This window comes from Camelus dromedarius, chromosome 6 (genome assembly GCF_036321535.1).
Source record: "Camelus dromedarius isolate mCamDro1 chromosome 6, mCamDro1.pat, whole genome shotgun sequence".
Taxonomy (NCBI): Eukaryota; Metazoa; Chordata; class Mammalia; order Artiodactyla; family Camelidae; genus Camelus; species Camelus dromedarius.
Genome location: NC_087441.1, coordinates 20,274,742 through 20,302,074, shown reverse-complemented (window position 1 = coordinate 20,302,074; position 27,333 = coordinate 20,274,742). Strand labels below are relative to the sequence as shown.

Here is a 27,333-nt window from a genome sequence, read left to right as displayed (position 1 = left end):
GTAGTGATCATAAATCTCAATAGAATGAATCAAGGTGATTTACATTGGACACAGACACATCTAGAAGAGAATTTACCAGCTGCACTTAGTGCAGGCACACCTTGTTTTATTGTACTTCACTTTACTGTGCTTCACAGATACTGTGTTTTTCTTACAAATTGAAGGTCTGTGGCAACCTTGCACTGAGCAAGCCTTATCAGCGCCATTTCTGCAGACATTGCTCACTTGGTGTCTCTGTGTCACATTTTGGTAATTTTCACAAAATTTCAAACTTTTTCATCATTACAGTATTTGTTGTGGTGATCTGATATCCGTGATCTTTGATGTTACTGTTGCAAAAAGATTACAACTTGCTGAAGGCTCAGATGATGGTTAGCATTTTTTAAGCAATAAAGGATTTTTAAATAAAGATATGTACTATTTTTTAGACATGATGCTGTTGTACACATAACAGACTATAGTGCAGTGTAAACATGACTTTTGTATGCACTGGGAAACAAAGAATTCCTGTGATTTGCTTTATTGCAATATTCACTTTATTACAGTGGTCTGGAACCGAGTATTTCCGAGGATGCCTCTATTATTGTGTTAGTCTGTTGGAGGAGAGAACTCATACAGAGTAAGCAAAAGACTCATACATAGTAAGCTACAGGGCGAACACCGCAGGACAGTATTAAGGAAAAACAGTCAGAAACAGTGTCAGGCAATGAAGGAACTTGAATTTCAGGTTCATATCTTGGCCTTCAGTGGACACCTGATTTCTTTTGAAAGTTTTTTTGTTTTTTTAATAAAGGTGGACCTGATAGGAGCTTTGTTTCATAAATATTAATTTGGTAGTTGCGGAAAGGAAGGTTTAGAAAAGAGAAAGGAGGGATAAAAAGTCTAGGTGAGAAAAGCTGATGTCTAGAACAGAAGTAGGGGGAATTCAGCTCCTGGGAGGACAGAGTTTCCTTTCATTGAAAAGGGAACCTCATGAGGGAGAAAAGGTTTTAGAGGGTATCTGTGTGAGAGTAGGTCCCCTTGTCGTCTGGCAGCCACAAACACAGAACTGGTGAATGAGACAGAGGTCAGGAATGGCGACACGGATTTGGGAATTATTTACGTGGAGAACGGAACTGAAAATGAAATTCAGTGAAATTCCAAAGGTGAGACGAGACTATCAAGGGAAGAGAAAGAGACCTTTGAAACTAAGCTTTGGAGAACAGCAAAATATATGGAAAGAGAAGGAAGAATAATCAGAGAAGGTAGAAATAAAAGAATGTTTAATGAATAAGGAGAAAATCCAAGAGATGGCATTTATTGGAGACTGAGAAAGAAAACAATTTCAGGAAAGTGTGGCCAGGAACCCTCTGACTGTAAAGGTGGGAAGTAAAGAAATACCCAAGTTGGAGGTTCCGTGGAGGGTTCTAACCGCCCTTCCAGAGCTTGGGAACTGTGGTGACTGTATGATTTTGTAAATGTGGGAGAACAAAAAGCAGCCAAATTATAAAGTAGTCAAAGCTTTGTTTCTTACTCAGAGCCACTTTTCATGATCTGTTTTTCTTCCTGTTTTGGGAGATAGCAATGCCTCTCTGTGCCCAGGGGGACAGCATCCTCCCCACACCCCCTCTCAGACTCCTCTCGGGAGAAAGACTTCACGCCAGGCTAAATTTGCAGTTTTGGACCAAGCTCCGTTGGAGGACAGTGTTGCTCCCATTTTCCTTTCTTGGGAGAGTAGACCATACCAGCACGGACGGAGCAGTTATCTCTGAAACAATGTCATGCGTGCGATGATTCCATTGTAAGACTGACCTCCATCTAAATAGTTCAGAAAGTGCAGATCCCTCTTCACAGATAGTTTCATGTGACCGAAGGCAGGTTCTTATGCCCGATGCACCATGAGGCCAAACAGACTGAAACATAAGTTTGGGGCAGAGAAAGGTTTACTGCAGAGCCAAGCAAGGAGGATGGGTGGCTCACACCCAAGAAAACCCCAAACTCCTTGAAGGGTTTCAGCAAAGCATTTTTAAGGGCCAGGTAAGGTGGGGGGGGGGTCACAGGGTATGTGATCAGCTTGTACACAATTCTCTGGTTGATGTAGAGGTACCAGGCAGTCAACACTATCAACCTCTAGGCGCCAGAAGATTTGGGGCCATGCACTCTTGATCATCACGTAGTTCATTTCTTCCCTTTGGTTGTAGTTTTAAGCATCTGAAAAACTCAGAAAATATACATGAGATACTATTACCTGGGTACTTCAGAGAGGAGCTACAGCTCCTCATACAGAGGATATGGGGGAGGGGTTTGACCCTGGAAGGCTCCACAGGGTCCTGCTCTGTTACAGTTACACATGCAGATAAGGTGTAATTGGGGAGTACTTAAAGGTTTGCTGTTTTATGTTTTGCTGTCTGATAATGATTAAAAAAAACTGCCTTCACTAAAACTTCAGTTTTTGGTTCCAATAGTTCACCCATTACACATAGCAACTACAGTATGTACTACTGGTAATCAGGTGCACTGATTCCAATAAAAGTGGAACAGTTACCACATACATACTGAGGCATATTCTAAGGGACTGTGCTAGACATTATATATAATTATATATATATGTTCATATGTATTATCATCTTTTATGACAGCCTCTTTAGAGGGATAATACTGTTGTTATTATACAGATAAGCATACTGAGTTTGTGAGAGATCTTGTAACTGTCCCAGCTCAGATGGGCATGAGAGCTAGCCAAGAAAGGGCCCTAGGACAGTGTGTTTTCAGATCTGATTTTCTCCATCCCTGTGTCATGCTGAACTTCTTAGAATAGGGAGATATCAAAGTAGGGGCCACCCCAGGACTTCAGTGTTGGTGTGTGAGTGGCGGAGCTGAAGCACAGAGAGGTTCGGGGCCAGCTGGGCGGGCTGGCGCCCAGGGCTGCATCCCTCATGCAGTGTCCTTCCCCAACAGGGTGCTTCTCTAGGGACATTTTTTTCTCTTTTTGAATAAATTTCAGAGACCCTTCTATCCAGTTTTCATCTGCAAATTTTCTTGCTCTGAACATTCTTTAAGATAATATGCTGGCATTTTATTATGATATATGTGTCTTCAAGAATTTCATCTGATCTTGTATTCTTTGTGAATTTGGGACTGTGTGTTACCGGAAAAAAAAAAAAAACCTGCAGCTCTTAGGGTGAACAAAATTTCCATCTTTTGGAAGTATTCATATGGCAGAGTTTAAGAATTTTGCACTTTGTCTTTTGGAATTTATAATTAAAACTAAATAGATTGTGGTTCTGTGTTAATCTTAATCTTATACGAACCTTTTCAGTGAATGCTGCAGTATGACTCAAGCAGAGAAGCCAAAACAAACCAGAAAAATGGCAGCAGCGCACGTTAGGGAGAAACATCTCATTTCTTCTGATTGTTCCTCCTGGTGAGGGAGCTCCAGGCTGACTTTATTCCTGGAAGGACTTAACTGACTGGTAATTTGCATACCCGTAAGGGCAGGCTCAGCTTGCCTCCGCCCTCCTGTGTGCCATTAGGTAGCTGCTACCTGAAGGAGGAGGCGTTCTACAGCTTTCTAGTGCATCTCCATGGGGACCTCTGTGGACATATGTGAAATGAATATTATTAGTGAATAGTTCCTATCTGATCATTGTATCTACATGTCTGACACTGAATTTAAACATACTTCTTTTGTTGAAAATTAACAAGCATTCTGACAGTGAATTTTTTTATGCCCTGTATCTTTGATACTTTATTGAAATTAAAGAGATAAATCTCGAATTTTAATAATATTAACGTTGTTTCTTAAAATATGTTGAGAAAATCTAATTTTGGGGGTTGTAGTTCAGTAATTTAATTCTTAATGAAGGCTCTAAATTAGAGTATTTATTACATTCTATAAATAAAAAAAAATTTAAAACAAATACTTGATGTTTTATAAGTAAAAGCTTTGCATTGATGTATCATCAGATTCATCTGGGCCATAAAACTTTAAAATATCTAAATTAATTTTATTCTATATTTTAATATGAAGAGTTCTCAAGGTAATTACCATTTCATAAATAGTTATAATAGAGTTAACATCACTAGATTTATACCTATAAATAATCTTAAAGAAGTTAAGTATAATTCTTAGTTTCATCAGATGTATAATTGAATCATTTAAATTATTTTTTCTGATTTAAACATCACCTATCATCTATCCATCCATCCACCTACTCACCCACACACACAAACTTGGAAGCAACCCGAATGTAAAAATGGACTTTTCTCTCAATGGCTAACTAATTGTTCCAGAAATTTGTCAACCTCCCCCCACCCTCCTTGACACAAACAGAATCCACATCTCACTGGATGTAACTGACATTGTACCAACTCTCTAATGTATAAATCTTAAATCTTCACATTCAGAAGTTATTAATTTGTAGTATGTCTTAGCCAGCTACTCTACAAACCTCAGCTATTAATTTACACACTTGCATTTGTTAATAGTGTTCTTCACATTTTTGAGTCGGGGGCCCTGTTGCGCATCTGATGCTAGCTGTGCGCAAACCTTTGCAGTCACATTCTGGATGTTAACAGGCCACTGGAGCTTATGCAAGGACCAGCCAGACAGAGAATCCCTTCTGTACTGTAGACTGCCCTTTGGCGTCAGTAGCATAACAACGTGAATGCCTTCAAAGAAGCTAGAAGCCAGCAGACAGTAAAAATTGGCGTGAGGTACTGAAACTAAGAATTTGACACAGGGACTATCAGACATAGTTATAGCAGGGCTGATCTCAGGGCTTTCTAGAAACCACACTAAAATTAGAAACCCTCCTTTCCCTGTGCAGTGCCAGGAATGAGTACGAGACAAAGTTTGACTGTTTCTTTCCCCCTATTTCTACTTTGCTGGACTACCCAGATTTGTCGTTCTCCACGGTTACTGATGTTGTCGTATGATGTTAAAAAACATAATCCTTCTGCATTAGCAAGAGCTAGGTTTGTGCAGTGCTCTGTCATCACGCGTGGCAGTCACAAGCAGGCCTTCTTCGAGACTATCCATGCTCCTGGGATGTTTTGACTTTAAAAATTATTATGTATTTTACTAGAAGTGCAGAATAAAAACCACTATGAAATTGCCTACTTAATCTTTTCATTACAGCCCTCTATATTTAATGCCAGATTATTGTTTCTAGACTGTTTTACAGCACTGAAATTTTAGAAACCAGGTGATTTTTTTTTTTGGCTTTTATTCTTGTGTTATTACTTTTCAACATAATAGGGTAAGCATTCCCTTCTGTGTTGCACTGTTGTTTACACATGTGTTCTGCAGGTGTGGCTGGCATTGGAAATTCTGGCTGCTGGTCTACAGACAAATCTTTAGATGCAGAGTTAGGCAGTGCCAAGCCACTCTTGCTTAATAAAGTTAACGTCTTGTTATTATGAATATTGTGTATTAACAGAAGCTTATAGGTGCAATGGAACCAGGCTGTCTTTCCTGTGGAAAGAGGAACATTAGAAGTGGGAGTTAGGTTAATGAGTGTTGTTATGCTTACATGCTATCACCCGCTGCAAGTTACTTTGCAAGGAAAACAACATGGGATACAGATGTAGTCCCAAGAGTAAATGTCTGTCTGTGGCAATTTGTATATTCCCAAATATGCATTGATTATCTACTGAGCACAAGTCTCCCTGTTAATGAATAACCCTGTGCTTATTCGTTTCCCAGTGTGTGCGTTCAACTCACTGTAGGAGGTTATAAAGATAGTGAGGTCACTTGTAAGGATTTAGAAGTGCTCTTCCAGGTAAATAAAATTACAGAGTGTATCATTATAAATGCTCATACGTACATCATGGGAAACAAAATCTTGGATGTGCTAAGAAAAAATTCAAAAGACTACATCCTTACTCTTTAAGAATAAAATGAGGAGATTATGAGATTTCCACTCTTTCTCAATCGTTGGCCCTTTGAGTCACAGAATTTTCCAGAGAGAGAAACTTCTTGTCCCCTCACTCATTCCAAGTAGAATCAGAGAATTCTTTAGCCCTTAATCAATGAAGTTGCTGAGTTGCAAGTGGGTAACTTTTGAAAGCTTGGAACATTTATCCGAAGTCTATATAGTGTATGTTTCTATTACCATGAAGTCTCTGTGGATACTCTCCTAGTAAATTAAGAAATTAGACCCACAGAGTACTGTCCCCCTACCTCATTTTCTCTGGTCGTCTTGGACTTTAAGGCATTGCAAGATGACTTAGGTGTAACATTTTAAATATTTACAGAAAATAATAGTCTCATAAAATGCTGGGGTTGAAATTGGATTAGGAAGTCACTGTGGAAAGATGTCTTAAAAAAATGAAAATGAATGTGAATAAAAGAATCAGCTTCTTGTTAGTGAATTTTGAGAATGAAAGAGTCCTTCAGAATGGGAAATGACAGCCTTGACCTGACTTCCGTATTTGAAGGTAATTAATAATGATGCTCCTTGGGTGACGGGGAGGTCCTGGAGCAGACTCCTTGAGTTTGAATCCTCATTGCACCGCTTGCAAGCTTTGTGACTTAGCAATTACTCATTTCTCTTTAAGCCTTGGTTTTATTAACTATTCAGTAGGGTTATAAATAGCCACTGCCTCACTGGGTTGCCTAGCATATTATAAGAACTCAGTACATTTTTAAATGGAGAATCAAGATCTTGGCTTATTGCTTGCTTGGAAATATGAATGGAGAGCAAGATTCTAACTGCAGTTATGCTACTGAGTAACTCTGCAGCCTTGAACATTTGTGCCCTCCCCAACTGCCTTCCTCCTCTCCCCCTTCCTCCTCTCCTTTAAATGATAAAATGAAACAGTGGACTGTACGCTCTCTCATTGTATTCCAATTAGAGTTCCGTAGTTCTAGGAGCATTTAACCAATGAGTACCAAATTTTAAAAAAACTTGATCACTGGAACTTGACTAATTTGAAATGAATGTCAAAAGTGGAATCTGAGTCGGATCCCATGCCTGGAAGGCTTGCCATTCACGGTTAATCTAGAAAACCTTTTTTGGTGCAGTTCACCTCTTAAGAGGCTCATGGCTCCAGCGTTTGGCAACTCAACTGGTTATAAGGGCCTGGTGCCATAAGGACCTGTGTGCACAGAGGGGAGAGAGTGGAGTGCAAGGCCAGCAGACAGAGGGAGGTTTGGAGAAATGGAGCGAGTGGTGGAGAGGCAAAGTATAACTGAGTGGGGGGAAAAGTCTTCAGAGGCAAGAGAAAACTGTTGAAAGGAAATGCATTAGGAAACTAAGTTTATCTCAGGAGTTTATTCCAAAAATCAAATTCCAGAGGAGATCCATTTCTACAATGCTTTCCCAGTCCATATTTACACTATAGTACAGTGATCATTATTCAAGATGAAAAATCATAATATTCTGAATAATCAAGGAAAACATGAACTATTTTTATTGATCCATAGCACACAATATATTCTTTTAAAAAGAATTTTAGAAGAAAAGATACCTATCATTAACATGAAAATATTTATTATAAAACTCCTAATTTTTTGTGCGTTCTTATTAAAGTGTTACCATCTAAATTAAGCATAAAGAAGTTTTCATAATTAACTGTTTCAGTTGTTTTTTTACCAAGATCAAAATTAGTAAGCCACAAACCTGATGGTAGTATTTTCTTCATTTTTCTTCGAGTATTTTTTGAAAGTTTAGTAACTTTGTAAGTAATTTAAAAAAATTATCAAAATTCTTTAACAAAGCGGATCACACAGAAAAATGAATGAAATTAGTTTCATTCATACTTATCTGGCATGAATTACCATCTTCCCACAGTAAATATATATTTAGCTATTTAGAAGAGGAAAAATAATGGAAAAGATCCAATTTTATTTATTTAAAATATGCAATTTGATAAGTGAAATTTGTGCTGAAATACAGGTGAAGTTTTGACTTCTGATTTACTCATGTTACTTCTGCATGTACCCCATCATGCCCCCAGAAGCACATGAATAGATTCTTTAAACTGGGTGAAAATATAAATACTTGTTTATAAATGTATTCTCTGCATTTTCTGCAAAATGAGATATGTGTTTTTGACAATTGCATAGAATTAATCTCCTACTTTTCCTATTTTTTCGGAGGGGGAAGGTAATTAGGTTTATTTATTTATTTACTTTAACGGTGGTACTGGAGATTGAACCCAGGACCTCATGCATGCTAAGCACTCACTCTTTCACTGAGCTATATATACCCTCCCCCTAATATTTTTATTTAATAATTTTAATGATACCTGGTTAAGTACCTGTGTATTCTTCACAGTCATGAAGAACTTAATTAGGACTTACTTGGTTGTTGGAATAAAGACAGTACTTGGAAGAAAATAACATAGTATCTTTTAAAAATTTCAATAGCCAGAGATAGTGAACCATCTTTAAGCAAATAAATCCTAAATTCTACTTTTAATAACATTCAGAAAAATAAATTATATTTATCATTTTAATAAAAATGAGAAGGGACATCAGGGTGTTTGAATAAAATCTTTACCTACTGTTTATTCTAAATTACGATTTTCCCCAATCTCATTTAGTGAAATTATTCTTTGAAAGATAAAAAGATAAAGTTTTTAGAGATGAACACTTTTATAGAATTTTAGTTTATTAAAAATCTACAAAGTATAGTTATTAAATTATGGGTTTTAAAATTTGAACAATATGGGAGTAGTTTTAATATTTTAATTACTATTGAAGAAGAGAGCAAGAGTCACTTGGTTTGGGAAAATACTTTCAATTTTCAAGCATCATGATGTTTAATCATCTGTAACTTTTGGATTAACCACATCCAGAGACGTGAAAATTTGCAGTTCACTTACTTATTTTAATAAGGTGCAAAGAGCCAGGACTTTTTGTGTGAATTATCTGATGAAAGAAAACAAAATTCAAAGAGGGGAAGTTCTTAATTTACATTCTCCTGGACTGAAACATTAAGATTTATAATACCCCGTCGCTTTTTATATGGTGCACTTCACTAATACTTAAAATTTACAGCACTGAATTCCTGTTTCTAAAGTTTATCTAAATACTAAATCAAGTGTATGAAAGACATCTCGTTGAACAATAGTCATGGTTCCTACTGGATTTTTTTTTTTTTTTTTTTTTTTTGGTTGGAAGACTTGGAAGGGCATTCCTAGGGATGTCAGAAAGATCTAGCTTGTATGCTAATACATGATTTATTTTTTGGGATTTATTACTCTGTGAAGTGTGGGGAAAAAAAGCCTTTTCTAGATGGTGTCATTGTTTGGTTTCCAAAGTATTAGTGATAAGAAAAATATTATGTGAGCTCAAGTAAAAAAAAATACATACTTGAGAAGAAACAATCTAACAATGTGGTGATCAGTATTAAAGTTTTTCTTTATACTATAACTTTGTAGTAAAAGGATATTTGAAATACTTCATGTGAGTTTTAGCACATCACACAGAGCTGTCCTAGGTCATGTCTACAGTACCTGCAAAATACCCAATCTTAAAAGAAAGAAGTATGACATGAATTATCCTTTGGTTGCATGCAAAATTAACTTGGCATTTAGTTATGGACATATTTTAAAGAAAATAATGTGCAACAGTATTTAAAGGATTCTCACGGGAAGGAAATTTCTGAGATTAGAGAGTCTAGTAACTTTCACGATTAACTAGTTAAATGATGTTCTCTTTAGACAGTTGATCCTGTGTGATGTGTTATGAGGTACTGCTTCCTCCAGAAACTTTAGTTAAAATAGCTGGATGCCTTAAAACTGTAAATAAAAAGCTTCTGTTTCTATCCTACTTTAGGCAATAATTGGTAGATAAGAGTTAATGGAAAGGATACATTGAGGACACAAACACAGACACTACTTTTAACATATATAACATTGTGCATGATATTCAGTATGAGTCTAGGGTTGCAGTTATCAAGTTGTCTTTGCAGTAAAATAGATTGATGACTATAAGGATATTTGAAAAAATCTCCTTAGATGATGGGGATTTTAGAAAATTAAAGAATGTCACTCCCACTGCAAATAATTCCAGGTACCTGAGTCTAGAACAAGGCAGAAAGATAGAATTGGAGGTTAGGAGAATTGAGAGTCAAACCAGCCCCAACAAAGATCAGAAATATGAGTCGTTCAATAGTCAGACTGTAAAATACTATTGATTATAAAAGTCAAAGGGGACTTGAGAAATAATTCATTTTGCAGTTAAAAGCTTTGCATGGCTGAAAAATTCCCTACAGAGTGGCAAAGGAGAAAGAAATAGATGCTACAGGTTTGTTGATGCGTTGAGAGTCTTTGACATAAAAATGCAATTGCCTCTAATCTTTCTTTAGTTTTCAGTTAGGAACTAGACTAGGGGAAAATACACGTAACTTGAAAAAATATTTCTGGTATCTTTGGCAGTCATAATGAAGGCTGTTCTACTTACACTTATTGGCTGATACATATTAAAGATGGTATACATAGTGAAAATACTGAACTAAAGTTTTGTTTATAAATACAAAACACTATATTAAACCTCTTGCTTTTTTGGTTAGAAATCTTTTCATATAATGATGAACTGTATTTGAATTCAAAATAGTCTTTCTGGTTTACATGTCAGTTAAATGCATGAGTTTTTAGTGAGTGTTTCTGACACGCAAAAGGGAAGGAAACAATATCATAAATATTAGCACTGCTCCGCCTAGAATGTTCTGAATATACCCTTTAAGATGGTTTGTTTATGTGTCATATAAATTTATGACCAAATAATTCCATCAACTAAAATGCATTTTTCCCACTGGCAGCATGGCTAATAGTCTGGGGCTAAAACATAATAAACTGAAAAGGGAAGTTTCATTATTACATGATAAAAATGACTGTTTCAGTAATCAAACTTGTAACTTACTAACCAGACTTTGCGGCAAAATTGGCTTATTATCGTAATCGATTAAATTTGTTGGTTGTTGTTATGTTTTAGATTTGTGTTGAGAAGACAAAGGATGTAAAATTGTTTTCTTAGGTTGCTTTATTTTATTTATTTGTTTATTTTATCAGAGGTACTGGGGATTGAACCCAGGACCTTGTGCATGCTAAGCACGCACTCTACCACTGAGTTATGCTCTCCCCCTCCTGTTTCTTAGGTTGGTAATCTGACTGTAGGTTCTGTGGGAGAACATTCCCAAGGTTTCTGAAGGGCTGCGTCAAGATAGTGGGCTGTTTGCAGGAAGGCTGCTAAAACTTTTTTCCAAGTGACCTCACTGAAGGCTATTCCTTGCCTTGGTGAATTGGATTAACCCTCAGATTTGGAGGCTCAGAAGCTTGATTTTGAACCCACTGTAAAAGTGGGTCCATCTACTTAATGGTAGATTCATCCAAGCTAATACTTGTCTGTTTGTTCATTCATTCGTTTGTTTTCAGGACCAGGGCCAGGAATTATATTAGGTTTTGGAGATACAGTGGTAAATAAGTCCCTGTGCTCATAAACCTCGCAGTGTAAGAGGGAAGGAAAATATTAAAACAGGTTAATTGATAGTTTACTTACAAGTAAATGGAGGTACAGAAAGCTGAGTCAGAACTGATGATATTCAGCTGTTTTTCATGGCCACCTTCCTGCCAGCATCTCCTCTGACTGAGTCCTAATTATTATGGGTTGTTAAGTATTTTTAATATTATACCTGTTTATATTGCTATCATGGGGCTATCACTTCACTTGAGAAATCAAATTTTAATGAGCCAGTTTATTGATGTGTAATGAGTAGTATCTATCAGAGGAGCCAGAAGTGGAGATGCTACACCTATGTAAGACCTGAGTATGAATTAAAATAGTGTGATGAGTCCAGCTTTTACAATCCAGGTGAGCCTGTGTATCCATTTCATGACAGGCTTGATCTTAGTGGCACAAGGACTCTGGGCCATTTTCTAGGATTTTCTTGCTGGCGCAATACAGTACATAGATAGGTGCTACCACTGAGTTCTTCTTAGAGTTTCCTTTTACCATACTTATTGTGTATTTCCACATTCATTCTGATGACAGTCAAGTCTTAACTCTTCTTAGAAATGTTCTCTTTCTGAGATGACTGTTGGTATTAGTGCAAAAGAGTTAAAATTTAATGCTTTAAAGAACAATCTGATTTCTGAATTCCTGGGGAACTTTCATCGTAACTTCCAAGTACTGACAAGAGTTTTTATTTGAACAAGGTAGCTAAATATTCTCCTGGATTCCTATGTTAGTTTTTTTTATATTCTGGACCAAACTACCATGTTTTTTCTGGCCAACAGATTGAAAATCTAAACATAAAGGTTTATTTTTCATAAATATGTTTTGAATTTGACCTTCACAGGGAACATTTTAAGTGTTGTAATCAATGAGGTTTCAGGTACCTCCTTACAGAGAACTACTGTGATTCTGTTTTTGTGGTTGGATTTTTCTGAACCCATTAGCTACAGGGTAGTGGAGTGGTGGAATTAAGGTTTTGAGAACCATCACACTATGCGCTTACCAGAAATTCAGTAAAAAACAAACACAAGTGATAGGTTTATGTTCTAGCACAGTGTATTTTTTAAATGGTGTTTGTTAAGCCCCCCAGAGGATTCATCAAAGGGAATATGAAAACCCATCTTTGATCAACTGAGCTGTCTTACGATTGGACTCTGCATCAGATGTTAAAAGATCAAAAGGAAGAGGCACATTTATATATAGGCATGAGATATTTCATTTTTCCAGTGGGAACAATGTGTATCTTTGGATTGGTAAAAATTGGATAATGGAAAATACCATTTTCTGATTTTATCCTCTGTTCATTCCTGACATCGTTTGAAAGCATCTGCTACTTCAGCATGAGTACAAAGTACACTTCAGTGACTAAATAACTTCCTCTCTTTGCTTCAAAAAATTGCATGAATCATGAGCAAAGTGATAGTTGAAAATAAAGTTTTCCTTTGAGAGATGTAGACATCATAGAAAAGGAACTAGTTTCCTAAAAACTACTTTAAATCTTAATAGTAATATGGGAAGTTTCATTTATCAGCAATATACGTTGATTAGTATGCCACAATGAGTAATTTAATGAATCGACACTTGGTTAGGTTGATCTGGGAAGTTCTGCTTTCCAAATCTGTTAAGAAAAACACCAGGGTCTTTAAATTAGTCATATTAGGTCTGTGAATTGATTGGGACTTGATGAAAATATAACTAGTGATGTTTTTTCAGTACAAGTAATTTTATTCTAGGCCCAGTAGAAATACCAGGTCCTGAAGAGGGAACTAAAATGAGGGAACCTAAACGTTATGTCAGAGTTATAATACCACTGCATTTTAAACTATTACAGTTGAGATATTAAAGTGACCCAACATTCCTAGGTTATGACTATCTTGTAATTCTCACCAGTGTTCTTCTACTGTATCACTGCAGTTTCAGTGAGCACCTTCAGTGCCCACTGTTTCAGGCAGTCATAAGACAGTGAGGTGACCAGATGTTGGAGGTTGAGTTCCTCCCGAGGCGCAGATGGAGATGGGAGGTAGGAGGTGTAACACGGCAGAGGGAGAAGATGGGCTTCAGCACAGTCATAGAAACAGCCTCAGCCAACACTGCAGGCCGCTCTGGTGCTGGGGTGCCCTTCAGAGTTCCCAGATTGGGGCGGGGGGCTGCCTCAGTCACTGGATCGTGGCTACTCTGGGAGGCGAGCGTGACTCTAGGTGAGGTGTCTCTCTTTGGGTGATGGCAGTCTCCTGAGGGAGACTCAGCTGCGAGCTGTCAGTGGCTAATGTCTCAGCAGCCGAGAGCATGAGTAGAGTCCTGAAGGGGGATCTGGCCTGGGCTCTGCAGCATTTGTGATGTCAGCAGCAATCGGACGACTACGCTGTGTCAGCCATCCTGGAAGGCGCTTTACATAGGATTTCACTATTTCATGCAGTAACCCCAAAGAGGAGGTGGTGCCGTCCCTTTCCTAAGAAGACACAGAGTTTTAAAGAGGCTGAATAACTTGCCCAAGACCCACACAAATGGCACCTCTCCCTGACTCCAAGGCTCGTGTTCTTTTCATGTTGCCTCTTCTTACAGTGAGAAAGATGGTGGAGTGGACTATCTAAACTCCAAGACTCCTTAACATCCTTTGATTCTGGAGAAAATTTGAAGATTGTGTTAATTGTCAGTGTTAATACTGTGGCCACCCATACTGCCACCACTGGAAATAGATTTAGCATGTGATATTTACTGAATGAAGTTAGATGTGATCCCTGACTTTTAGAAATGTGCAGAATAGATTATATAATCAAAGTAACGCATTAAAATGATATACAGAAATCTCAGTTTTCTGATCAATAAAATAGTGATATTACTATGCTTTGCAAGGTTGTTATGAGAATTTAACTTACATATGGAATGAGAATTGTACATGACTTGAGATATCTTAGGCACTCTAAAATTTATTTTCTGTTTAAATATAGCACAGTCATACACATATTAGAGAATATTTGCTTTTACTACAGTTGGGAAACAGAAACAATTCTCATTTTGATTTTAATTCATGGCGTTCTCTTGGACAAGTCAGTTGTTACCTCTGGGCCTTAGCTTCCACATCTGCAAAATGACGGAGGGGCATGAGGTGGGTGATCTAGATTTCCACAGGCAGTAATATCCTCCTGAATGTTATTGATAATAGAGATCCAGGTGGTTGAAAATGAAAAAAATCTATAAAGTCAACAACTGGCCTTCAGTACAGTGACACACTCCTACTTTGGGAAGTTTATGGCCCCTCTGCTATGACTTCATATTTTCCCCTAAGTAAATCATTTTCCTCTTTGATACTTACAACAAGTGCTTTATACGAGTACGTGCTGAGTATAGATTGATTATAGAGTGAAGCAAACATGTTAAATGAAATCAAATACAATCACAGCTTGGAATGGAATTCTAGTTTAAATTTTATCATGACCAGGAAAGAACAATTTGATGTTTGTCATGTAAGATTCCTGATTATTTTTTTTAAATTAACTTGCAATACATATATTTAAAATATATGTAAAAGTGCATATGTTAATGTATGTATTTTGAAGTACAGGCTCTTGTGTGTGTGTGTGTGTGTGTGTCTTCTTTTCTCAGTTTCTGGGTACTTGAATGGTGAATCTTTGCCATGGCTTACAGTGGACACTTGAGATTTAGAAGTGAATCAAGTAGCCATACTGCCTGACCTTGTGGAAATTGCATCTATATTTTATATGCACCCAGAAGGCACACACATTATGTACGTGCATGGAGTGCTTTGTCCTTTTTTATTCCTTACTTCTTTTTTATCACCCTGGCTCATCTTATGAATTTGTGATATTTAACCAATAAAAAAACCTGACAAAGCAAGCAAATAAAATTAGATGAAGACTACCAAGGAAAATAGTCTTAAATTTCAGACAGTGTACCACAAGATTTTCAGACCCCCCCCCCCCCACGCCAAACCAAAAAACCTCCAAACAAATAAAAAAACCCAAGCCTTTCTCTGCGGGATGAAGGAAATCTGTAACTTCGTGTGCTGGCATTAAACAATGTCACAGTATGAACTCAAGATAAGTGGGTCATCTTAGAGATACCCATTTATTTTTTTCCTCTACTTCCATTTTTATTGGATATAACCCAGAGAATCAAAGAGGAAGCAGACAGCAAAGGGCTCCCATCCAGGCTATGTCCAAAATCCATTTTATTTTACTTCTCTATATTCCTTAGCGCCAGTTATCAAAGGCGTTCGAGAGGAAAATGTGATAGTTTAATCTGGCATAATGCTGTTCCAATTATATCCAACAAGATGCCACTCATCTTGAGATGATTTAATCGCATTATATATGCGATTATATCAAATGTTCTTAGTGCAGAATGTTCCCTTTAGCCTTCCCTTAAAATCTGGGTTCAAATCAACTGAGCGTTGGCATGATCTTTTCTTCTTTTTTCATTTCTTTTTTTCAGCCTACTAACAATAGCAAACAGATCACCACATTTACATTATTACTTGGTTGTTGTACCAATTGGGGTATAATTGGGTGTACTTTCTTCATTACATTTTCATTAACATTAAAATTTGCCTTTATTAATGGTTTTGATAGCAAAGTTAACTCTAGCATGAAAATTTCTAACTAAAGCCCTTATTTTTTGCACTTTTGAAAAGACTGCACCCTAGGAGGTAGATGTACATTTTTTTACATAGTTTCTCCATCACTAGAAGCCCTGTTAAAAAATCAAACTGTGAATTGAAAGGCTGTACCTAAAAATGACATCATGAAGCAGATTGATAGAACGAAGCAGGATATAGTGGTGCCTTTGTCTCTTGCTTCAGCAGCCCAAATCGAATTGTTGAGCACTGTGCTGTAGAGGACAGTGGTGTCTTTCACTGAAACGCTGTGCAGAAAGTTCCAGCCAGGCAATGTGCTATTTCCAGTCAAGTGTATGGAGGGTTTGCGTACTGAGAACAGCTGTGCAGATAGATGTTGGCACAGGAGCAACTCCAACGCTTGTTCAGATGGAAACTTAAATTTGTATCCAAAAGACCTTATGTGAACTATAGGTGTTTAATTTTCAGCTCTCTCCTGTGAGCAAATGTTTAAATATAGTCAACAGAAATGACAAGCTTGGCTCTCCTTTAAGTTATGCTTTTCTCATGTTCTTTTGTAAAAAAGGGCTTTGCTGTGTTTGAGTTGTTAATGACCAGATGTGACCCTGCGCTGTTCGCCGTACCTTAAGTTTTTCATACAGTCACTTAGAACATTACTCTTTTATGGCTTAGCCAAGAGCTTTGGCCTGCATTTTAAGTTCAGTGTGATACATATATTTCTTATTGACAGTGTTTGTTATGAGACAGACAGTGACCCAGGAACTTCATCTACATTGTTCACTTTTGAATCATAACTTCTAGTTTTATAGAAAGAAATTATAAAACATCATAATAATATCCATAAAAATGATGTATTGGAGAAAAAATATTTTTGATAATTTTAAAAAATATTCTCTCCAGGCAGAATCACAAATGCTCAGACGATTAATGTTGCTTTACAAATGAATATTGGCTTTTATTAAAATTTCAGTTAAACTTTGTTTTTTGGCCCATTTTGCATAGTGAGGCTAGCAGTTCTGCTTAGAACCATACCACATTGGCTGGGTGGTCCTTCAGAAAAGTAGTTAGTGTCTTGTTCTTCCCCAAAATGGAAAGTTAGCTGATGATGTTGGGGAAGAAAATCATTTTGAGTTCCTTGAATTGAGATTTTTCTCAGATTATTTTAGCAAATAATTTTCAGAAAAAGATTTACCCAAGTATCTCCAATTTAAATGCATTTAATTCATTTATAAAGAATTTAAAACCTAAAGTTTTTCATCTTTTTTGGATTGCGATTTGTTGCCAAAATGGCACATAGCCTTCCCATCATGTACCCTTCCCTGGGAAAATGATATACGTATATCTAAAGCTTTGTATTGATATTGGAATTCCAAGTTGCCATTGTTTGCAATTTCTTTCAGTTTTTCTGCAAGATGCACCTCCTGCATGTGATTTCACTAATTCCTAGGGCTCAGTCTGCCTATTCATCAGTGTTATTTTGATGGAGTGAGGGTGACTAAACTCTGTATCATAGCTTCTACTGAACTAAATAGTATTTACACTTATTATTTCAAAATAACTTCCTTAGATAACACCCTACCAAACTTCCCTTCTGATGTTCTAAGTGAGATTGTGAAAGGAATCTGCCTGTTAAAGTGATTTCTTTCTCCCCCAAACAACATGGCAGAGCTAAATGGTAATTGAGAGCGTGGAAGCAATTTTATGGAAATTTCAAATGATGGCTCAGCTCCCCCGGTAGTGAGTGGAGCAGTTGTCTGCAGCCTGCGTCCTCCTCCGCTCTGCAGGGCAGGGAGGTTTGCCCCAGCTCAGCCCTCTCAGGCACTGATGAGCTTCTGTTCTTAGGTCTGTGCCTCCCGTTGGAAACACGCTGCCCTGTTTGCTCGGTAGACCACCCAGCCCACCCACTTTGGGTGGTTTGGCCTCCTCTCTGGCTTGCCTTCAGGTGTGACCTTTTTCACCCACCTATAACGAGTCATTCTCCCATTTTTCTGGAGTTTAAAAATAAAGCTGGCTGAAAGACGACAGTAAGCAAGTAGATTTTTATGCTGTCCTGGAAACTTATAATTATGCAGCTTGGTGAACTTCATGAACTTCTTGGTGTGTTTTTGCTGCAGGCTTGTCATTGACGTGGAGGCTCTCTGGGGGCAGAGGTGAAGCAGTTAAATGTGGAGAAGCTGACTGAGTTGCCTGGAGTACCTAACCTCCTGGGGGCTGTTCAAAGTTAGCACCTCCTCCCTGGCCCAGGGCAATTTGAAATTAGATAAACATTTTGGCAGTGGTGTGGCAAACCAAGAGTCAGCCTCTTTGCTCAATAGGTGTATTAACTTCGCAAAAGTCCTAGAGGATTTTTTTCTTTTGTAAAGTTAGCTGGTAGGCATCAAGAACACATGAAAGCAGCTATATTAAGTAGAAAGGAGGTGATTTTTTTTTTCCCTGATGTAGCCACACTCTAAATCTTCACAATCTGTCACAGCTTGCTCTGTAATTCTAGGCCAGCAATATTCAAAATAGCACAATAAGTACTGTTAGCAAGATGTGGAAATTTCTTGAACAGTCGGAATATATCCCAGAAACCAGGATGTTTGCTGACCATTAGCTATACTTGAATTCAACCTGCATTGGCTGATTTATGGCTTCAAAGTGGGCAAGTAACACAAGTGAGCTGAGACTCATGAACCCTCAAAAAGACCCCTCTTGCCTCATAATCTCTTGAACCATACATTGGCATATGCCTTTCCTTGGAGAAGCGTCTGGTGTCTTCATGACTCTCCTGGACGCTTCCTTCTAGTAGCGGGAGCAGTCAAAGCTCTGTGCTGTGTATGAGAACCTGAGTCTATAACTTGGGTTTTAGAACCGGAAGAGACATTTCTTTCGGATGTGGAAACCAAGGCCCTCAGTGGCTTGTCACCAGCCAAGAGCAGAACCCACTGTGATGCACTTGCAGTGTGACTCGGATGGTCCCATACCATAGATGACTTCAAGAGGAAGGCAGTGTTCTCCTCTCATCTGGTACAGAGTAATCACTCACTAAACGCTAGCCGTCACTACAGTTGTTGTTCCTTTTATTTCTCTGCATCTCCCCATACTGTGAAAACACAATGGTGTTTTATGGGTTTATATGGCTTGTATTGAAATTTTAAAGAGAATATCTTGAAAGCTATAATGTTAGATCTGGAAGGAATCTGGGGGGAGCTTCTAGTTCAGCTTCGTACGCATATTGTTCTTGCCACATAATTTTTTTCTACAATGATAACAAAATATTTTTTATCAACTAGATCTTGTGATTTAGCTAGAGAGGAGCTGGACTAGAAGAAATCCTTTTAAAGTTCAATTTTAGAATGTACTGAAAAAAATGAGGTAATCTATTTCTCACTCTCTCTCACACACTCCTCTAATATATTATACTTGAGATCTATGTGCAAAGTTAACACTGTATAAATATTTTGAAAAGTAATTAATTCCAGTGATAGATTAACTTAAGGCAGTTAGCATATTTAAACAACCTATTTATGTGTAAAATGGAAAGTTTTACTGAAAAAACATTTTTGTTTATTTGAAAAAATCTATATTGTGTAATTTTTACCAACCCTTTCTTATTACTAAGATGTTTACATTCAAAAGTATTCCATAAAGGGGCAAAATTATGCCAGTTGGATCTATAATTTGCTTTGCTCCAAACCTTGACTATTTAAACTACTTCCATTTATGTGTACAAACCTGTGTGGGTTTTTTTTTTCTTATGCCCTCAAATTAAAGGCTCATTTGGAAAATATGACCTAAGATGCACACGTACCCAGCTACTGCCATCTTCTTCCCACGATATTCTCCCCTTATTGGGACGGCAAGTTTGTGAAACCAAAGCTTGTTCTAGCTGTTAATTTCAGGTTCCTCACCTGCACCCACATAACCTAGAATAAGTTGGAAACAATAACCTTTTACTCCTACTTTGCCTCTGACCACCTTCAGGTAGCCGTACATAAAGATGGCTAAAAGAAACCTGAAAAAGAATGGAAGTAGGGACCCAGAAAATTGAATGAATGAATGAACAAACTGAAATATGACTCACATGCTCTGCTATGAAGTAACAACCACTGTCACAACAACACTGAAAACAAATATTATCTGAGCATCTTACCATGAGCCATGTACAGTCCTTGTGCTTTACATGGGTATCTCATTAGCTGCATTCACGGACTCAAGAAGTTAGTCGTGCACTGTTTAGCAAGTAATGACATCATTGCCTTCATGGGTATTAGAACTATAATTAGCTTTTATTAGGCCAAGACATTCTCCACTTATGTTGGTAATATTTAGCAATATTTTTCTGGTGAATGCTAACATAAACCAGTTTTGCCCTGCAGCGCTGCCTAGATAATCCATATGGAAAGGTTTTCTGTGACATTCTCAAGTGAAATGAGCATTAGGATTTTTTTTTTTCATAGTTCCCTCAGAGTTTTTTTGTTTGTTTGTTTGTTTTGTTTGGTTGGTTTTCTTAGGGATAATAAAACACCAAAGTAAGACATATCTTCGATAAATAGTAGGTGAATCACTTTGCTGCCTTTGTATCTTACCCATCAAAGTTAGGCTTTGCTTCACTGAATCTTTGTAGAATTAATCTTCCCTTCCACTGTGACTGCCATGCACTTTCCACAGACAAGCTGCTGGGGGGTTGCTGTCTGTTGTCTCTCTTTTTGTCATCCATCAAGTGCTTTGGGTTAGGCTACAGTGATTCTTACAAGGGTCTTTGCTCCCTGGTAATTTTGTGCTGTTTATGTGTACAAGATTGAGGTTTTAAAAAACATCTGTGCTAAAGACAAATCTGATTATGTTACTTTCCCATAATTAAGACCTTTTTATTTTCCCTATTGCACTTAGTATATTTTAAATTTTTCTTTAGCATGGCTCACAAAATCCTGCAGAATCTAATCTCCGCCTACTGTGCCATCTCTATCTCATGTTTCTCCCTGCTTTGCACACTCTGCTTCAGCTAAACTAAACTCTTTGGTTACTGGAACAATCCATGCTGTCTCTCATCCGCAAGTCTTTGCAACCTGCTGGTCCTGCTGCCCAGAACTCTCTTTTCTTTTCTACCTCTGCCTTCCTTCTTCACTTGGTCCACTTATCTGCTATATACACATTCAGGTCTCCATGGCTGTATCTGTTAGAGATGGCTGTGTTTCTAAGATATCTAAATCTAGGCAATAGTACTCATCTACCTGCACCATCAGAGCAGTTTTCACACTGTATTATCACTATCTGCTTTTTTATCTGTATTTGTAATAATCTATATGTTCTGTAAAGTCAGGATTATATTTGCCCACAACTGTATTCCCAGCACTGGCACAGTGCCAGGCATGTAGATGCCTAGTAAGTATTTACTGAGTGGATGGATATAGGGGGATGGTGAGAGGTGAGTTAGAAAGGGTGAACAGGACACATAGGGAGTGCCACCTGTGTCATTTGAAGAAGCGTGTCTTGTTGGGTCCCAGAGAAGAGTTTTCTCAGGTAGAGAAAACATTTTTATAGTTGCATTTACATTTTCATAGCTCTTTCTTGTAGTGATGTGGAGCATGAATTGGAGGCGACACGACCATTGGCAAAAAGGCTAGTTACTGAGCTTTCTGTGCAAGAGAGAAAAGATGAGAACCTTAAACTAAGTGGCCACAAGAGTAGGAGAAAGGGATAAGTGAAATAACCTTGAGTAAAATAATGCCATAGCCCTTGACAAACTATTTGAAGTGTGTGGAAGAAGAAAAAGAGATTCGGAGTCCTAGCTTGGATGATTTTCATACAACTAACACTTATAATGTGGCTAAAAACAACTTATTTGAGGAGTGGCATTTGGATTGAGGGATCTATGGGATATCCAAGTGGGGATGTTGAGTGGACATTCACGGGTGTGGGTGTGGTGCTCAGTAGAGCACGTGTGTTGTCAGCACTTGAGTATAATGGAGGTCTGTGTTTAGATGAGGTCACCCAGAGAGAAGGAGTGTGGGGGGAGGGGAGCCCCATAAATACTGGCTTGGGGCAGAGCTGGTTGTAAGGCTCAGAAATCACTAAAGCTGCATCACCCATAAGTGGCACAGTAGGTGCAAGAGTTCTTGTCTTAGAATCAATCCAAGGACAAGCCACAAAGAAGAGCTCCTCCTGCTGATTACTAGGCATGGAGTGTCTGGCATCCAAGTCTCTGTGGTTTTCAAAGGTCCGGTTTCCTCTTATCCCTCTGTTCGCTGCATTTTCTCTCTCTCTCTCTTTTGCACTGAATGCCCATCAGTGCCTTGTTTCCAACTGTCCAAGGAAGCTGCTACCTTTGAGTTTATGTAACTTTGGTCATTCTGTTGTTTGGCATTCTCTGAATAAATGATCTATGTCCCGACTTCAGATTCTCAGAGAGAGAGTCAGACTGAGTGGACAAGCCCATGATTTGGTTCCTGCAGGTCCAGGGGTCCCCCCCGGGGTAATGGCACAAATGGGGCAGAGGGTCAGATCTTCTTGGGAGAAGGTACAGGTGTGGAGATTGGAAATAGCTTCTGTAGTAGGCTGTTACTTAAAGGAACATGTTTCAGATTTTAATGTTTGTGAATCACCCAAGAAGTCTTGTTAAACTACAGATTTTGTTTAGTAGGTCTGCGTGATTCTGCTTGTCTGACAAGCTCCCCACTGATGCTAATGCTGCTGTTCTGAGGACCCTACTTTGAACACAAGGGTTGTACAGGCCACTAGAGCCGAGGCATGCTTGGAGGGCAGAGAGAAGGGCAGGAGGAGAACAGGGAGATGGTAGGAACTGTGAGAGGAGAGACTCAGAGTCAGGGAGTGTTCAGAGGCATCAAACGTTGCAGAGGGTGAGTGAGATCAAATTGGAAGCCTCTTCAGTATAAATAATCTGCGTGATTTTGTGAATTCTTTTCAACGATGTTCAGAAGTCTGTGCATTAGAGAGCAAGAAGGTCCATGGCTAGATTAATACAGTTAGGGGTTTGCAGTGCAAGAAAGAAGGGATAAGAGATTGAATGTATTAACCAGAAGGTAAGGTTAGTGGTAGACCAGGCAGCCTTAGGTTGTTTCAGATGATGCATTGCCCTTAGGTTGTTTTTTTTTTAACTGCTGGAGAAAGACTCAACCATTGCTTAAGAGAGAATAGTTTCCCATGAAAATGTGTGTGGGTGGGTGTGCACACGCATGCACATGTGCTTATGTGTTTAATCCTCTTGCAAGGGATATGTATCTATACAATAAGCTGACTCTAGAAGGATTTATAGCAATTCACTTGTTTGGAGCTTCCAAAAGTATTATTACCTTTTGCAGTTACATATGGAATGTTCTCATGCCAAGGTCGTTATGGAAAGACAGGATTCGAAGTTTAAACCTTAACAATATTACCGAAGACAGAAATGTGTGTGCAAGGGTGTGGTGAGCATAAATCTCTTTGGAGATTCAAAAAAGGTCACGTTTAATGGTGCCTCATCAAGGAACCTTCAGTTCAAGTTGTTCTTAGTTTTGTAGCCAGGTCAGACTTAATTGAACTGAGTCAAGTAGAGTGGTACCCTTTCGAACTCACGCGTTTAGTCTTTGAGGTACCTTCTTATTCGTGGTGCTTCCAAAGAACATTTTGAGGTTGAAACATCACAGAGGGAAATCAAACAATTTTCTGGTTAACTCTGGGGAAACCAGTGTTTTAGGAGGAGTTTGGGAGCAAACTGATATCCTTGCTTGGCTGCTGAGAGGTCTTGTGGGGGAATGGAATGACCAATGTAACCTTGGTGTAAGAGCACTGCTCCCCTGCGTGGAAATGCTGTCTTTGAGAGCTGAGCTTGAAGAGGAGGGGTGAGGGAGAGTGGGGATGCTTGCCAAGTCTGTCACATTAACAGAAACGCAGATGTCACAGACAGATTGCCTGCAGATTCCTTGCCATCCTGAAAAAATATGCATAGAGGCCTGAAATCACTTAAATTTAAATACTTAGTTTGATGAAGTCATTCAGTTCTGTATATTATCAGTCATTTAACACATGCCAGCATCTAAAGTATTATTTATATTTCACATTTCACTGATGCTGTATCTGGCAGCGTTCACTTGATCTGGAGAAATGGTGCGTGGCTGTCCTGGCTTTGTAACGATTTAGGCATTAGGCTGAACCTAGGGCTCTCAGTTGCTGGTCCTCAGGCTTAATCTTCAGAAATGACCAAGGCTACTAAATATTTTAAACTTTTTAAAGCAACTCATTCATTAGAATTTAATAGACTCACACAGATACTTCAAACAGTGACCTCCAATAAATGCAAACTAAGCAGGCAACTTAGGTGAAATTTTCTGGAGATATTTTTCCACCAGCCAGGTTTTCTAACAAATCATTAGCAACAGTTTTACACACGTTAAAATAAAGAAAAAACAAGCCAAGATTTAATTTAAGTGCATTTATTTTGTTCACCACTTAATACAGTACAGAAAAAACAATTATTTTGTCTATAGATCTGTGCTGAAAGCAGCTAAAATTGAATCTCTTTTGATGTATTTCTCAGGATCTGATACTCCTGTCTTAGATTTTAAAGAACATAGTTTTTGATTCATAGAGAAGTGCTTGCAGCAGGGGTGGATGAGGAATCCAGGTCTCTGATAAGAAAAAATAAGCCCGTGAGATAATGGTTATTAAATCTCTATCTAAATATTCCTTATAAATTTAGATAGCCTTTAGCATGACCAGGAGGTTTTCCATTTTAGATTTGAGTTTCTTTGAAGAGTGAAGTATTGTGAAAAAATGCATGAGTGTTGCTAAACATTTGCGAGCATAGGCAAGAATCAAGGGTGGATTTGACTTGTTTGTTTGATTACCTGAAAACCTGGCTTTGATAAATTGTGGGTGTGAATGTGTTACCATATTTGAGATGAACTTGAAGCAGATGTTTTGAGTTGGGGAGCTTTTGGAAGATGTATTAACTCTGGTTCTATCAAGGCCTTGTTCAGTGACTACTCCAGTAGCCATCTTTTTAAGTAGCTCCAGCCCCATCTTTACAATAGAGCAAATTAATTTCTTAGTAAACTGGCTCACTGGGTAGAAATCAGTTAGCAGTGATATTTGATTGCTCCAAATGGACAAATCCAAAACACTGTATTTTAGACTCTCTAACATTCTTCACTAACATATTTCAAAATTAGTTTCTTAAAATATATTAATTTTAGGGTGATAACTATGCTTAAGAAACTGCCCATTAAAAACCATTTGTCTCTTAAAGCAGGACTTGAGCTCACCACTTTGCTGAGTCTTTTGATTAATCTTGGCAACTTTTTTTTTTTCCACTAGAAAAACACTAGACTTACATTCAAAAGAGCTAATTTGAACCTTGGTCCTGCTATCAATTAGGTGTGTAACTTTGGGCAAGTTATATAATCTATAATAAATAGCCTTATTTATTTCATCTGAAGGTGGAGGCAGCACTGATTCCCACGGTCGTTAGGATGCCAAGTGAGATAATATATGTGAAAGCCCTTTACTGTGGAAGTGATCTATAAATTTAATGAACAGGATGCTACGGTGCCTAGCTGAGTTGACATTTCATCCAATTAAGATAATCTCTACCTAGAAGCTTTATCTCTAAATGCTGTTCAGCTACTGCAGCTGAGAATCATGTGGAAAAATGCTTTAAATGCTTTGTAAATGAATGTTATGGGTGACTTCTCTTTCTCTTTTCTATCTCAATGAGTGCCTAAGGGAAAAAGATTCTATTAAGGTGAGGTGCTACTTTTTGTCTCTTAAATTGTTGATGCACAGATTTTTGTGTTATAGTAATGATTAATCATAGCCAGCACTTAAGCAGTGCTATGCGACCAGTCAGCTCCCAAGACTTTCTAAGATGACTCCATCTAGTCCTCCCAGTAAATGTGGGTGATGGGTGCTTTTGTTACCGCCAGTGTAAAGTGATGAAACTGAGGTGCAGAGAAATTTACTTGTCCTTGTTTGCAAATCAGTGTGGTCAGGCAGATCGAATTGTTCTTTTGTGTTTCCTGAGCTCTAGGGAAGAATACGGTGAAAATAATATATCATGATAAAGGAAATCATGAACATTACTTGGGTCTTGAATTTAGGGGATGGCGTCTCATTTTGGGAAAATGATGCTGCCTGCATGCATGCTGGAACGACACAGAGATTGTATCTTATTTCCCTTTCTTTTTTTCTTTTATAATCTCCAGTGTTTCTAACTGGATACATTATCATTAATCTACTCGGACTAGAATCTACTTCTCTCTCCTGAGCCCAAGGTACAGTAACAGAAGCCAAACGTGGCAGAGAGGCCCAGTCATCTGAATCCTGTGCTGGGAGTGAAATAATTGAAAGAAAGAGCCCCAAAACCCCACCCAAAGAGATATTCAGACCTTATCACTCTATTGTTTTTTTAGACTTAGACTTCGTTTGAGTTCATTTCGTGTACTGTACTTAGTCGTTCTTTAATTTAGATGTGTTTTCATTCATTTAAATTACTCATTTATTTGTTCACAAATTTAACAAATTTTATTGAAGGTCTGCCATGTGCCAGGGATGCTGTGCGGTCTTGAGGAGCAAGACAGTGGCTGACAGTACTTACCGCCTGCCTGCTGAGCTTAGAGGAGGGTGGGAGGACCAGACAACGAGCAGAGAGTCTCACAAATGGAAGTAATACAGCTGCTCTGAGTCGTGTTGCAAGGAGAAGAACATGGTGCCCCAGGGATGGATAAGAAAAGGCATCTGGCTAACACTTGATGATCATAGATTGTTTTCCCTGTCTACCCTCAGCCCTGTACAAGAAGTTGGAGACTTAGGGAGGAAGGGCAGAGGGAGGGCAAGTTAGGAAAAGTGGTTGGGGAGCAGAGCTGGCAAGGCAAACCGGTGCATGACACAAGGTAGCCACAGGGAAAGGAAACAAGAAGAACGCAAATCGAGCAGCATAATGTATCTAGTAAGTCCTTGAACGGATCCTGCATCATAGAAGAGTAAGCGATGTCTGTAACAACTACCATTTTCAAGAACAGGTGTTGCATATTCATTCCACTCAACTCAGTACAACTTCGGGAACCCTGTAAATTGAGAGTGATTTCCATTAACATGGTAGAAGTCCTTTGGTGCTTGAAAGTGTGTCAGTTTTATGACAGTTTATTTATCCAGAATGTTGGATAAATGAGATTTCTTCTTCCATTTATACAAATTTTTAAAAGCAACATGAATATTAGCTGCAAAAGCATCTCTAGATAGAAAGACAGTAGACCTTGGTTTCTGGTTCCGGCTGGTGACCAGGTCCTGGATAAGTAATAATTGAGAAATAATTGAT

General features: G+C 38.2%; 1 protein-coding gene across 4 annotated transcripts in view; it reads left to right on the top strand.

The window, feature by feature from the left end:
- The window catches only part of ADGRG6 (adhesion G protein-coupled receptor G6), a 128,091-nt gene that overhangs the window by 32,712 nt on the left and 68,046 nt on the right, over positions 1 to 27,333 (top strand). The gene's annotated exons all lie outside the window — the stretch shown is intronic.